Source organism: Puntigrus tetrazona, chromosome 8 (assembly GCF_018831695.1).
Source record: "Puntigrus tetrazona isolate hp1 chromosome 8, ASM1883169v1, whole genome shotgun sequence".
NCBI classification, from domain to species: Eukaryota; Metazoa; Chordata; class Actinopteri; order Cypriniformes; family Cyprinidae; genus Puntigrus; species Puntigrus tetrazona.
Genome location: NC_056706.1, coordinates 16,254,634 through 16,260,816, shown reverse-complemented (window position 1 = coordinate 16,260,816; position 6,183 = coordinate 16,254,634).

Here is a 6,183-nt window from a genome sequence, read left to right as displayed (position 1 = left end):
ACTTAAGCTAACAGAGTAAACAATGCCAGAATTTCCATTTTTGGTTAAACTGTCCCTTGAAAGGAAAAATGTGAACAGCATGAACATTTTTCTAAAGCATCTACAGTACTCTCCACTGGAACTCTTAAGATACATTTGGTTTGAGCAATTGTGCTGTGTCAATATTTGCCATTGTGATTACTCATGCAAAAGTGTGTTATGCTTTATGGAAGATTAATACTAAAATCAATCACTCATAGAGCACTTTATGTGTACCAGTCCATTTGGTGTGAGAGGGGGAGAAAAGAGAGAGAGAGAGGGAGAGAAGTGAGTAAATATATAAATAAATAAAAAGCACCTCTTTTAATTGATGAACTTGACCTGCTTTTCCTTGATGCCAATTTTCATTTGATCTATAAAAATATGCTTGAGTGACATTATGTGACAGCATCTTAATCACTGTGAGAGTAAATAAGAATAATTTATGCTGGTTGATTGTGGGCAGAGGGCCATGAATCAGTGCTACGTCAAATATAACGCCAGGTGCATTGATGAGGTGGAGAGGCCGCAGACAGCAGATTGGGCTGTAAAGGGAGTAGAGGCGGGAAGCATTGACACTGTTACCCCATTCCCAGCATGCAACAGAGGACACTAGTGGCTAATCTTGGCATCAAAACCTGTGAATGAAGAATGAATTGTGCTGAGTATGTTATTATAGGAGACGCATGACTCTTAAAAACTAGCTTTGATTAACAACAACAGAAAAAAAAGATTTATAAAATCTTTCTTTAATATAAAAGACAAAAAGGATTCAAATTTCATTATGCTATTTTAATATATTTTAAATTTAATGGGTCTACAAATGTGGCAGCTATACCAATTTTTTCCCCCCTAAAATTCATAAACGGTCAAATTAAATAAATTAAGAACTAAGCATTTCTCTCTTATTTCCTCTGCAGTAATAAATAAATCATATCACATTCACAATCCCAGTTGCTCCTTAGGGGTTGCATGGATTCATTGATCTTCCCTTCAGGTCTCATTGTGTGTGTGTGTGTGTGTGTGTGTGTGTGTGTGTGTGTGTGTGTGTGTGTGTGTGTGTGTGTGTGCGTGTGTGCGCGCGTGTGCGCCTGTGCGCGTGCATGTGTCTCATCACAGGGAAAGCCCCTCTGATAAAGTCCATCATGGAGATGGCTTCTGACAAATATGTCGAGTGTGGCGAAGACATGACAGCTGTCAGTCAAGGCCCAGGCACTGGGAGGTAAAACATTTTGTTGGCCACGAGTTTCTGTTTAGGCAGGGACTGTGTGTATGGCAAACTTAGGTCAAGTCTTTTTCCAATGTTAACAAAAAAAAGGTGTGTTAAGAAGTAGATGTTTGAGTCAAAAAGTGTCATAAGAAAAATTGTAATCATGTGAGCCTGAACTGTCAATCCCGTCAAAATCATCCAGAGCACTTTTAAAGAATAGTTCATCCAAAAATAAATAAATGTACTCCCTGTCAGGCCTGCAAGTGAAGTAATGTTAAACGTCTTCAATCTGTTCCAACAAAGAAACTAATTTGTCCTGAGGGTAAGTAAATTTTCATCTTTTTTTTCATTTTTGGAGAACTATTCCTTTAAGTATCATTCCACAGAGAGCAAAGACACATGTTTATTCGTTTGGTAGATAGTTTCATTCAAGGTGACTTGTTTAGACACGATTTGTGTGTTTTCCTTTGCGTTACTGTAATTATCACAAGACAATGGCTAGATTTTTGTCCCTGGAAGGGTCTGAACAAAAGTCACTTCAAAATCGTTCCCTAACTGAACAGGGTTACAGAAACAAAAGACAAATACAGTTTAATCTTCTGCTGCCTTCATGCAGCCTACAGCATAAGGAAAATGCATGTCATATCATCCAGTTATGCTATTAGCATTACAATACCATATTCCGTTGGTCATCAGTGGCCACGTTTTATGACTGAGTTCGATCTCTGCCTTCAAAGGACATTAGCAGTTTTCCCTCTTGAGAGGACAAAGGCATGAGCTCTAGTCCTAGACTTTTTCTCTCGCTAACACAAAATGACATGTTTCCAATGAGTGAACCGATAATCCCTTCTATTTGTTTTCTGCTCCTCGGATAACAAGTTTCATTAAACAAATGGGGTTGTAATATTTCTGCTGACATATTGTAACTAGCTGTTGCTTGTTGCTTGAATGAGATCTAGAGATTGCAGCCATATGTTGTGGGCCAGAATGGATTCTTTTTCAAGGCAGAACATAAGGCAAATACTATCTTCTACTATCACAATTTGAGGAACAAGTCTTTGTAAACATATACATATATATATATATATATATATATATATATATATATATATATATATATATATATATATATATATATATATATATATATATATATATATATAGCCTTAACCCCAACAGTGCACAGAACATTCAATGTAATAAAATATACATGTATTTATCAGGAGAGATGCGTTTAGCCCATTTAATCTGTCTTCAAAGAGGAGCACAAGTCCTTCTGGAGGACACATGCTGGGCCCTGCATCTTCTGTGCTGTTGGGGATGATCCTTGGCCCCAGTATTGAGAGACACTGGTGTTCCCCATTCTCCAAAACAGCTGTCCTCCCCACTCAGCATTTATCTTCTCTGATCTGTCTCGACCTTTTAGAGCTTTCTCGTCTGACAGCTTCCAGATACACCAAGTCAAACTTCACTGGGAGCTAATATCACATGCATATACACACTAACACTTACCCTGCTGGTTAGATATCTAGTGCCTCTTGTTTTCCAGTAAAAAATATTTTAACATTTCAATATGGATACAAATAGCTGAGGAACTATTTTAGTTTATGTATCTGATCGCACTTCTAACATTTAGTGTGGTGTTATGTTTAAAGAAACAAAATATATATGTGTCTTATTTTAAAGATTTAATGTAATTTAATTTAGATTTTGAATTGGAAAGCAGTGTTGCGTTTAACGCATTACCAAGTAATTAATTACTGTCATTTAATAGTTTTTTTTTTTTAAAAAGTAAGGGATTACTATAAATGTTTCTGTAATTTAATTAATTACTTCAAATGCTATTACATAACACTTCTGTATGAAGTAATAGTGAATTTAACATAAAAAATCGATGTTTTTAATGTACAATTTATGCGATTTTATGTTGTTTATTAAAAATAGACAAATGAGAATTTTGTGCTTGCATTGTTCAACTGGTTGAGGTTGATATAGAATTTAGTAAGTGATGCAACGAATTTTAGAGAAAGTAATTAGTAATCTAATGGCTTGTTTCCACTGAGCAGTATGGGTCAGTACAGTACAGTGCGATTCAGGACCGGACACCCTGATCCAGCTTGCCTTTCCACTACTAACAGTACCCACTTGATAGGCATGGTGTATGCTAGAAAGTAGTGACCGACGGTAAAGCAATACAATAACCACACCTCTGCCTCTTTTCATTCAATGTAGGTTTTAATGAAGAATAATAGGCATGATACGGTAAAAGTATAAGTACAAAGCATAAGAGGCAATAACAGAAAATTATGCATTTTTTGCCTTGGGCAATGACATTTCAATACTGTATCAAACCATACCGTTCGTTATTGAAGATGGAATTATTAGCTAGTAATTACCTTTTAACTTACCCAACACTGATGGAAAAACCTTTTTTCGCTGCAGTTTACTAATTATAATTCTGAAAAAGACTTAATTGGATAAACATATTCACGTTTTTATTTCTCTACATAACTACTACATAAAGCACGCAGTTAAAATATGAGACAGACATTTGCAGACATTTTCTTTTGCACAAATGACAAAATATTTTGATCCCTCAGAATGATAAATGAGATATTTCCCCCGTATTTGCTGGAAAAATATATAAAATTTTGAAAAAAAAACAACTGGCAATAATTGAATCCTGGAGATGTAGTGCAGGTACTGCAGCTTGTTGACTGTTCACTGTCCACTCAAATGTTCATCTATCACACAGGAGCAAACTGCGGAAATGCATAATATTTTTAAAATGTTGATTAGTGAACCTCGTGCTGCAGTTTATCAAGGTAATACATCACCAGTGATGAGATATTAATCTCAGGATGAGCCATAACCGTTTCTTCCCCTCTGACAGGTCTAGAGCTCACAGGACTTTAATATGACAACGGAGCTCCAAGAGCCATCTCGGAAAATTAATTAAAAACCGAATCAAACCTGGTAGAAAACACAACCAACACTTAATGAGGACTCAACGCCATGAATCAGCCAGCCACTGCAACAGGGGCTTTATATCCATGGGCACACTTTTAGATGTGCAGTGATGTATTAGTCCTGCACGTCATGTACAGATGTGCTCCATGAGGTTTAATGTATTGATTATGCAAACCAAAAAAAAAAAAAAAAAAGCAGCTGGACAAGTAAAACAATGCAAACAGCTGACCGACAACATGAAGACAACTCTTTACGTCTTTGTTAAAAATAAATGGATGCAAAAATTGAACAATGGAATGACACAGGGCACATTTAGATTTGATGGGCCAATAAGTCTCGGTGTTTGTGCCACTAATCATGTTAATTGATCTTTCTTTTGTGGCACAGGAGCTGGGCTCAGATTGCATTAGGCATAATGAGGATTTAATGTGGGGTCAAGAGCAGGCCGGGGTCCTACCTTGTCAGGACATTGAGGGAGGCTGTGTTTGTTTACACCCCGCTAGGCTCACCGTTCCACACAACAACTGCACCAGGGGACGCGAGGGGAGGGGCCCTAAATGCTCTCACAAACACAATTGTATTTTATTGAAAACAAAGACCTTGTTTTTTATTTTTATTATTTATCTTAAAAAACGTTTTATTATATAAAATATATTTACATTTTAAGAAGATTTAATGTATGAAGTACATTTTCATAATAACAATAACGAACAAAATTTATTTATATCCGATTAAGTACATTTTTGTCTGTGGATGAACATAAAACCTAAAATACTTTATGCTTAAATGTATAAATATTTTAAAATATATATATTTTTACTTGTTACCAGGAGACCAAGAGTATTTATTTATTTAATTATTCATTCATTCGTTCATACATAAACATACATGCATATATTTCATAACTGTTAGATCAGTAAATTGCAGATTAAAAGTAGCACATGTGCATTGGTGAATTATTGTGATCTGACAAATCAGTGCATTTGCTGATTGCCGTCATAAATATACTTAAAAGTAAGTTTTTATTTACACATTTTTTAAAAGCTATAAATGTTGCATAAACTATAAATGTGTTATCCATCTGTATATCTATTCTGCTGCTCAGCAGCTAAAAACCTTTATTTTTCACAAAGGATACTAACGATATTAAATATTTTGAATGATCTCAAATGAACAGAGCAGGACAATCCGAAGTTAAAAATGCATTGCGATTTAGAAAGAAGAAGAAAAAAAGCATATTCCTGTGTTTGTGTGTGTGTGTTTTTGTGTGCACACAACTCCTGAGGTCATGCCACACTTTTCATGACAAAGGGCATAGTGAACCCAGCTCTACCGTCTGGCGAACAATCCCAGCCCTGTCTGTCTTTCCTCTGCAGATCAGCTCACACAAAAGACCAGATTCAGCTGTTTATGAACCCCTCTGCCTCTCTATTCATCTAGCGCTGCCATTATTCCAAGGTCATGCCAAAGAGCTGGATTTAGAAAGCCCTAACTGAAGTCCAATTAGATTCACAGTCCTTTCCGCACAGCCCAACACTAGCAGGAAACTCTTTTTTTTTCTTGTTGGACAGGTGACCTCTATCTAAGAGATACCTAGCTATGTAGTAGTCTCCAGCAAGAGATGCATTGAAATGAAATGAAACTTATACAATAAAAGGAAAGAAGATCAGATTAGTTTCTCTTTCATGCTGTTTTTGTTTTTGCTTGACTAGGGCAGAAAAGATTGCAAGTGCATTCAGAAATGAATTAGATGTAGTTTTCTATCACAACCAGATCTCTCAATCTGAAGTTAAGAGACCTGAAAGGGAAGAATAAAAAACCAAGTGATACCCAAGCTAACGTTCTCAGAACGTTCCTGCAAGGTTTTATGAACAAACATTCTTTCAGTAAAATAATAGAACGTTTGTTTATAATGGTCTCCTCTTTTAGAATGTTCTGAAAATCTAAACGTGATAACATTATTTATACATTGTGGATTTTTTTCT